Here is a 9,609-nt window from a genome sequence, read left to right as displayed (position 1 = left end):
AAAGACGAAACAAAAACTCGTAGGTATATATGTGGGAGACAGATTTATATATTCCACAGACTTTCTGTGAGATACAGATTTGTTTATCAAGTCTTCGACTTTGGGTCGTAGCAACTCTTAGTTGCGGGTGAGATCAGCTAAGGGAATCAAGTGCGTAGTATCATGCTGGGATCAGAGACGTAAGGAGCACGACTGTACCTTGAATCAGTGTGAGATTTATTAGGGTTCAACTACATTCCAGACCTAAGTTATCTTTGTAGTAGGCTAGTGCATGTAGCGGCTTAATACAGTGTGGTGTTCAAATCTGGACTAGGTGATAGACGCATTTATGTGTCTAGTTTGGTCTTAATTAAGTGTATTGTTAGTGCTCGATTTTGTAGTTATTTGATTATTTTATGTCTTTGTAGGTATTTTGGAGAAATAAACATTTTTGGAAAATTCGGCTCGAAAAGTTGCTAAAGGCACTTCCGGAGGACACCTGCTATTCGGACTCCCATTTTGGATAAGGGGTAACGTGTTGATAAGGGCCACCTTACCGCTATTTGCACCCCGGACCTGCTAATGGCACCCTACTCTGGATAGGAAGCTACCTTTCTTCATGACTTAAAGAACAAGATTTTGGCGAGAAATTGAGTTAGAAAATATTAGTCGCAACAAACTTCCCTAGATCGGTTTCTGTTGAATATTTGTCGGATTTTCTTGTTGGATTAGGTTCGTATGGGCCTGTTAATCTCAAACAGGGATGGTATGTGATTCATAGTTAGAAAACAAGCAAGTTTCCATGGATATCTCGTTAAATCAGGGAGGTATTTGTTCTCGGATGTTTATTTCATTCTTGGAGAATACTTCTCGTATTATTTGTTCCTCTATCCATGGAAAGAATTTATATGAGCACAGAAGACGCGTAGGGTGAAGAAAAAGAGAGTTACGTGGGTTTGGATTAAAACAAGGCTTGGAGAGTATCACGGGATTTTGGTTGAATACATGGAAGTTACCGGTTGGAGATAAGGGAATATTGGTAGTTGTTTGATTCGATATTACCCTTGAGAGAGTCTGGGACGTCGGATTCTACTTGGAAGACGCGTGAGAAGCAAAACAGGAGTGTTTGAAGCTGCGTATGAGGATATGGAAAGAAGAGATAAAACCCGTAACTTTGGCAAAAAGAAAAAGGAGATTTCTTGGAGATTAAATCGACCTGTGGGTGTATAAAAGGGTTAAGAGAGTCGAGACTTTGGAATCGAGAGTTTGGGGGGTGAAGCAGAGGAGACGTCGGAGCTGCAGGAGAAGTTGCAGAGTATCTTCTCTGCTGGTGAAGAAGAAGACGAGCTGAAGAACATAGGACCCAGTTGGAGAGTCGCAAAAACCGTGACCTATACTTTCAAACTCAATAGCTTTGTAACAATTTTTCCAACAATTATTATGAGTTCGCAACAGTTCTGTTGGGGTTTTCTGTAACAGTGGGTTCTGTAACAATTATAACTGTTACAAACACACTGCTTTATACCTCTTCTTCAATAAAACACCTTTTTGAGCTATGGATTATTATTTTGGGCGTGTTTTCACCATGAAGAGCTAAAACCCAACACTGGGATGACGGAGGAAGCCATTGTTCCATGAAAAGTGGTATATTTCTATTTTAATTAATTCTTGCAATTTCTTTTATGATTATTTGCATGGAACTAATATTGGAAAATTGATTTTTATTGAATGATTGTGATCCGTTTTGATGGAGCATGCTTAGTTTAAGACTTTTGATGTTTCATGCTTGATGTATACAATTGTTACTTCAAAAATCTACTAGAGGAAATATATTAGAATCACTATAAACGCAAAGAATTGCATGAATATTGATTAGATTAAATCACTTAATTGGTCAATGGTGGAATCCTGAGTCTCGGTGCTTTTTATAATCTTGATAACAACTTCATCTTGAGTTTTTATTTTAATTCAAGTCTAAAACAAATCTTCACAAGTCTGAGTGAACGACAACTTTACTACCACTTTCTACAACAACATAAAAATCACATCAATTTTTGACGCCGCCGACGCGGATTTGTGTTTAGATTAGGGTTTTAGATTTATTTTAGGTTTTGTTTTTGTTTTTAGTTTTATTCTTCTTGTTCTATTCTACGTTTTTGGGTATTTGTCTATTTATTGCAGGTTTTGAATCAAAAAGAAATTGGAGACTAAAGACCTTGGGGATTGAAACAAGAGACAAAGCAAAAAGAACTGAAAAGAAGACAATTTTATTTTTGTTTAATTTTTAGGATTTTTTTTATTTTTTCCTTTTTTAGAAAAAAAACTGTATTAGGGTTTATTTTTATTTTTTGTAATTTTTCTTTTCTTTTTGGACACTTTGGACTTTAAACTTTGGGACATTATTTTAAACCCTACGGAAGGGTAGTTTAAATATAAACTGTGTGCAGAGAAGGACAGCGATTACGATATCGCCTCGGCCCCTCGGGTTCGTACATGACATAGGAGTCGTGGCCTGAGTCGACTACAACCGATTCATCCCCCGTCTGGAACGGGAGGTAAGATTCTAAACACTCGCGAATCTCCTGTCAGCGGGTTTACTGTATTCCTTCGGTTGCATATATGCTGAGGACTTGAAAACGGCTGCTTTAATTTCCTAGTAAAGGGCAAGGACTGGCCATACAAGATAAGGGTTCGGATTTCATCACCGTTCTCTTCTTGCCCGCCTTAGGAAAACGAAACCAAACGCGAACCTAAGACTAAAATTTTGACTAGAACGAGACATATAGGGCAACGAGCTTAATAGGAAAGTCGTTCGAAAAATATTGGTTACTCTTTTGAGCATACTTCGAAGTTCATGATGGTTTCTGTGAGTTGAATGAGTGACTGCGCCGCCTTGTAATACTGGTGAGGCCTTGGGTATCAAAGCTCCACCGAGCTTCCCTCGTCTCTATTCAACTTACTTTGACTCGGATTGATTCCAGAGGGGTTTGCTTAGATTGTAATGAGTTCCTTTTCGAAAGAATAGAAGTTGGTCTAGAAACAATCTAAGTGGAGCCATCATGCTTTTTGTTTGCTAGAAATCAATAGGTTTGATTTGGTTGAGTCAGCCTTGTTTTGTGATTGCATAGAATTCCCCACCTTATTCTTTTGCATGCCTGAACGTAAAAGAGACGCCCTAGGTAGATTTGTTAAAGAGAAACCTAGTAGTTCTAAGCGTCTCAATTACCTCAATTTAGAAAGCCCGATTCTTGAAGATTCTGTTTTTGAAAGTAAGTTTGAGGAGAAAATCCCTGATATTCCAATAGTGCCAGAAATGGAAACTTTGAAAGCTTTGTTGAACCCTACTAGGACTACTCGTCCCTCGTGTATCAGGTTATCTGAAACTGAAGCAAATTATGAATTTAAGCCTGGAACCTTACAGTTGCTCCCAATATTTTTAGAGAAAGAAAATGAAAACCCCTATTTCCATGTTAGGGACTTTGAGGAAATTTGTAGTACCCTAAAAATTAGAAACCTTGATGATGATGCTTTGAAACTCAGGTTATTCCCCTTTTCCTTGAAAGATAAAGCCAAATCGTGGCTATATAGTTTGGCTTCCGGATCAATTGAAACATATGAACAACTTACATCTGCCTTTTTGAACAAGTTTTTCCCTAGGAACAAAACATCGTCTATTAGGACGCAAATCTGCACATTTTCTCAACAGGGGGGAGAATCCTTGTATAGGTATTTGGAAAGGTTCAATGATCTATTATCCCAATGTCCTCATCATGGTTTAGAAAAGGTTAGGTTAGTTCAGATCCTTTATGAGGGTTTAGATTGTCCCACTACAACCACAGTAGAATCTATGTGTACAGGTGGGTTTGAAAACCAAACAGTTGACGATGTGATGACATATTTGCATGAAATCGCCGAAAAGACCCAACAATGGGAAAGTAATAGGGGACCTCAGAAAACAATTCTTCTAGGCAGAGGAAACGTTAATAGGGTAGAAGGAAACTTTGAATCAGATGCCAAAATTGCTGCTATAGCGAAAAGGTTAGAAGCTTTAGAAGTGGGTCACACTAGTGGTACATTAGAGCCTTTTTGGGAAGGCCAGAATAATGAAGAGCAAGCCAATGCTCTCTATAATAACACTAGATTAGATAACCGTCAGAAGTTTGACCCATATTCAGAAACCTATAATCCTGGTTGGAGAAACCATCCGAACCTTTCATGGTCTAAGGGCTAGAGTCAAGGTCAGTTTAGTAATTATAATGCTCCCCCGGGTTTTGGTTCAGATAAGAACTCTTCAGGTCAGTTTCAGAACTCTTTAGATAATAGAATGACGAGCTTAGAGGAATCTCTTAGTATATTAAGAAAGAGCCAGGATATGTTAGCACAGAGCCAGGACATGTTAGTAAAGAGCCAAGTTAGTTTTCAACAGGAAACCAAGCAGAACTTTCAAACTAATGCTCAAACTCTTGCTAAGTTAGAACTTCAAGTCGGTCAAATAGCTAAGACCTTAAGTGACAGAGATAACAGAAGGTTCCCTAGTCAGACTAATCCAAATCTTAGAGGAGTTCATGAAGTAGGTACAAAATCATCACATCAGTTGAATGTTGTTTGAACCCTTAGGAGTGGTTGAGTAGTAGACAATCAGGTGACCATGCTCGATAGTGAGCATACTGTAGTTCACCCCTCAGGACCAACCATAGCTGAGGAGACTGATAAAGTTTCTGATGATGTCAATTCGGTTCCTGAGAGGCCCTATTTTATGCCTAGAGCCCCATTTCCACAGCTATTAGTACCAACAAAGAGTGAATCCAACTTTAATGACATAATGGAGGTTTTTAGGAAAGTTACCATAAACCTTCTGTTACTAGAAGCAATTAGGAAACTTCCAGCTTATGCCAAGTTTCTTGAGGATATGTGTACGCGAAAGCGAAAGCTTAGTATCCCTAAAAAAGCCTTTTTAGCTAGTCATGTAAGTTCGATCATTCAGAACCCCACAACTCCTAAATATAAAGACCCAGGTGCGCCTACCATTGCTTGTACGATAGGAAAACACAAGGTACACAAAGCTTTACTTGACTTAGGATCCAGTGTGAACTTACTCCCATACCATGTGCACTTAAATCTAGGGCTCGGTGAATTGAAACCTACCAAGATAACATTGCAGTTAGCTGATAGGTCTGTTAAGATTCCTCGTGGTGTGATAGAAGATGTTCTTATTGAGGTCGACAAGTTTATTTATCCTGTGGATTTCGTGGTCTTAGATACCCAACTTGTCCCTGACCCAGAGAACCAGAGACCTGTGATTTTAGGTCGCCCATTTTTAGCTACGTCTAATGCGATCATAAATTGTCGAAATGGTATTATGAATCTATCTTTTGGTAATATTATTGAGTTGAATATTTTTAATGTCAATAAGCTACATTCCGAGCTATATGACACGTGCATTGAAGAGGTGAACATGATAGGAACCTTAATTCAGGAGTCATTACCAAACCTCATATCGGAAGATCCATTAGGGAGTTGTCTAGCGCACTTTAACATGGATTTCGACGAAGATAGCAACATTGAACAAGTGAATGCTATGTTGGATTCTATTCCTATGTTAGATACTGATAAATGGAAATCTAGGTTCGAACCATTACTATCTTTTGAGTCTACCTTAATCCCTTGTTCAGAAGAGCCTCCTAAGTTGGACCCTAAATCTGCATTCTTAGGGCCATCTAAGACTTTTCCTGTGATTATAGCATCTGATCAGGACAGCAGGCCAGAAATCGTGCTTCAAGACAATAAGGAAACTCTAGGGTTGACCATACAGGATATGAAACATATAAGTCCTACAGCTAGTATACCTCAAAAGAATTTAGAGGATGAACCACCTGATTATAACTCAGAGAAAGCAATTGACCTTTTTCAGAAACCTGATGGTCTAGAAATTAGGAATATTGTGACTAGTCTATCTAGAGACACCCAAAATTCTAAGTTTGGGGGTAGTGATCGTCAATTATCCCCAGTAGAAGTCCCTAACTTGGGACTCGAGCCTACTGCATATGAGGTATCACTTGAGTCTATTCAGACTCCACAGCCTGATCCTCATGATACTGTTCAGGAGGAAATCCAGATATTAAAGTCTCGTTGTTCGGATGAATCTGTTTTTCAAGACACTCATATGAAGCCCAATTGGGTGCCCCAAATAAATCCAGTTGTCTTGCAAGAAATTTTCAATGAGGTTGTGCTCCTTATGTTATTTTTTCTGATCCTGTGCAGTTGTTTCATATTAGTGGCAGTTTTATTTGGTTTTGATGACCCACAATTATTTCGACTACTGATATATGATTTGAAAGGTAACTAGCCATTTTATGAAACTTGATGTCTGGCTGAAGACGTTAAACTTGGCACTTCTTGGGAGGTAACCCAATCTCATGCAACACGGTAATATCTTTCCTTAACTATTTTACTTCAAATGGTAACAGTTTCTCCTTGTTCATGTTTTTAATTTCATCTTTAGAATATTGAGGACAATGTTAGATTTAAGTTTGGGGGTATGGGAGAAACTTTTTAGTTGCATTAATAAACTCCAGAGCCTAGAAATTTATGTTTATTAAGGATCGCACTAACTAATCTAAGTGGATGGAAGCATTTTGGTTGTAGGAGTTGAGGAACCAATCTGATTAGATGGCAACATCTAAAGAGTCTATTCATAAAAGCACAGAGCTCAGTTGTTAGAAATAACATGATAGTTTCACCATATCTCGTTGAGTCCTTTTCACTTCTATTTGATGTTGTTTTGTTTTTAAACTATGTTTCTCTAAGTGATTAGGTGGGGCTCACGATTCAAGTTGTTACCAATGCTAGGGTGAATTAGAGTAATTGAGATACCATGAAAAAAAATGAAAAAAGAAAAAAAGAAAAAAGAAATTGAGACCAGACCATTTGACCAAAAGGAATAAATTCAATAAAGTCGACCACTGGTACCCTTGTATATGCCAGTTGTGTTGATATTAGTCAGACTAGTACCTCAATCCATTAGGATAGGTTCATTTTAGCAGAGGCCTTCAGACAGATATGGGAAACGCCGTTCACTTAGTAAACATCAAAACCATCTATGTTTTTCTCTATATCCATCTTCTTGATCTATCCATGTGATTAGTTTTGACTCCGGATATTGATGTCCACAGTGCGACTATCTGAGTAGAGCTCTGTCACTTTATATGAATTTTAGTATGCTTGAGTGCAAACTCGTGTACAACAATTGGAATTTCGCATCAGGGTACTTCCTCCTGTAGTCAATAAGTATGCCAACTGGTGTAGTTTTTTAAGTGGTAAATAAAGTTCGTTCAACTCGGACTTGTGTAGACTCGATTCTAGACTTAAATATTAATTCTAATAAATATATATAAAAATATGGTAGCAGTATCAGGAGAAACTGGGACTTAGGATTCCACCAAACTCACAACATAAGGTTCAAATATTAATTCTTTTAACAATTATAGATCAATAAAGACATGGACTCTTATTTTTGCCAAGGTAGATTCTCAAAACTTTAGTTGTAAATCTTAAGCATGGGACATCAAAACATCTAAGCAAGCATGACCCATCAAACGAGATGACAAATAATTAATCAAAATCATAATTCAATTTTAATTAGTGCAAAAGTCATATAAGAATTAAATATAATTACCCAAGTATGATATTAGGCTTCCTCCGTCATCCCAGTGTTGGGGTTTAGCTCTTCATGGTGAAAACACACTCAAAATAGTATCTCATGGCTCAAAAGGTGTTTTTATTGAAGGTATGTGAGAAAAGAATGAAAGTAGCTTAATCGTAACAGTTATAATTGTTACAGATCGAGTGTTACAAGGAATTGTTGCAAACGAAAATAATTGTTACTAATGGACTGTTACAGGATTTGAAATTTAAGACCCTAAGAAACGACTGTCCTTCACAGCCTTATGTTCTTCGTGTTCTTCAGCAGCAGCAGCAGAACTCAACTTCCTGCAACTTCGATTTCTCGACTCTGTGGTGTTCTAAACTTCCCCAAACTGTTCGACTGCTCCAATAACTCTGTAACCTTTCCTGGGACTCGAACACACCTTTTATACTACTCAGAAACCTAAAAATAGCGATTAATTCTCTCTTTTTCTTTTCGTGCAAGCCACGGCAATAATCTTCTCTGCCAACTTCCTTACGCGTCTCTAAGACTTCCAAATCATCCGAAACTCTTCCTTAGATAGAATCTCACCTTAGGAAACAATATCACGCCTTTAGTATCCCTGAAATTCCTAAAATAATTCCACACAGTTTCCGTATACAACTCAACCTTTGTTTCCTTTTTCCGGATTATCCAGCCCAATTTGATCGATTCCAGTGCACATACCAAGCATGTTATGCTCAATCACGTCCAGCCCAACAAATTTCAGTGATTGAATCTCTCTAAAACACCTTCGAAATCCAACCCAAAGTTTGGTTCTTTGCTGGATATTTTTCCCGCCAAAATTTCATTCGAATTTGAGAAGAAAGTGACCTCCCCCTATCCTGTGCTGGTCTCCCTTTAGCAGATGCCTGAAAATGGGTCACCCCTTAGTAATTGGGTTACCCCTTATCCAAAGTGAGAGTCCGTATAGTAATTTTCTCCCACGAGCGCAAAAAACACTTTTTTAGCCAATTTCGCCGCAAAAGCTTATTTCTCCAAAAATACCCACAGGGACATAAAAAGCCATAATAAATATAAAATCGAGCACTAATAATATATACAATTGAGATTATATAAGATACAAAAATGTGCCTATCACCAACCAAGGAGATTCTTTAGTGCCTTCCAAGGTTCTGCGTAGATAGCTAAGGTTTAGAGTAAAGGTTTTGTGGGTATATCGCTTGTAAGCCCTCCCGAGACTACAACTCGGCCACTAGGGCCACCTAGGGGTTTAAAGGCTTATTGCATACGCTAAATGAAATCGACGATGCCTGCGTCAGTGAGTTAGGATTTTTTTTTTCTATATTTGATTTGCTCGAGGACTAGCAAATAATAAGTTTGGGGGTATTTGATAGACGCATTTATGTGCCTAGTTTGGTCTTAATTAAGTGTATTGTTAGTGCTCGATTTTGTAGTTATTTGATTATTTTATGTCTTTGTAGGTATTTTGGAGAAATAAACATTTTTGGAAAATTCGGCTCGAAAATTTGCTAAAGGCACTTCCGGAGGACACCTGCTATTCGGACCCCCATTTTGGATAAGGGGTGACTTGTTGATATGGGCCACCTCACCGCTATTTGCACCCCAGACCTGATAATGGCACCCTACTCTGGGTAGGGAGCTACCTTTCTTCATGACTTAAAGAACAAGATTTTGGCGGGAAATTTAGTCGCAACAAACTTCCCTGGATCGGTTTCTGTTGAATATTTGTCAGATTTTCTTGTTGGATTAGGTTCGTATGGGCCTGTTAATCTCAAACAGGGATGGTATGTGATTCATAGTTGGAAAACAAGCAAGTTTCCATGGATATCTCGTTAAATCAGGGAGGTATTTGTTCTCGGATGTTTATTTCATTCTTGGAGAATACTTCTCGTATTATTTGTTCCTCTATCCATGGAAAGAATTTAGATGAGCACAGAAGACGCGTAGGGTGAAGAAAAAGA

At 38.2% G+C, this 9,609-nt stretch overlaps 1 pseudogene; it reads right to left on the bottom strand.

Annotated features, from left to right (window-relative positions):
* Positions 1-3,656: 3,656 nt before the first annotated feature.
* LOC113341647 lies at positions 3,657-3,756 on the bottom strand (annotated as a pseudogene).
* Between the last annotated feature and the right edge of the window lie 5,853 nt (positions 3,757-9,609).

This window comes from Papaver somniferum, chromosome 1 (assembly GCF_003573695.1).
Source record: "Papaver somniferum cultivar HN1 chromosome 1, ASM357369v1, whole genome shotgun sequence".
Lineage (NCBI taxonomy): Eukaryota > Viridiplantae > Streptophyta > Magnoliopsida > Ranunculales > Papaveraceae > Papaver > Papaver somniferum.
Note: the sequence above shows the minus strand (reverse complement) of the source record. Positions and strands in the feature narration are given on the sequence as shown.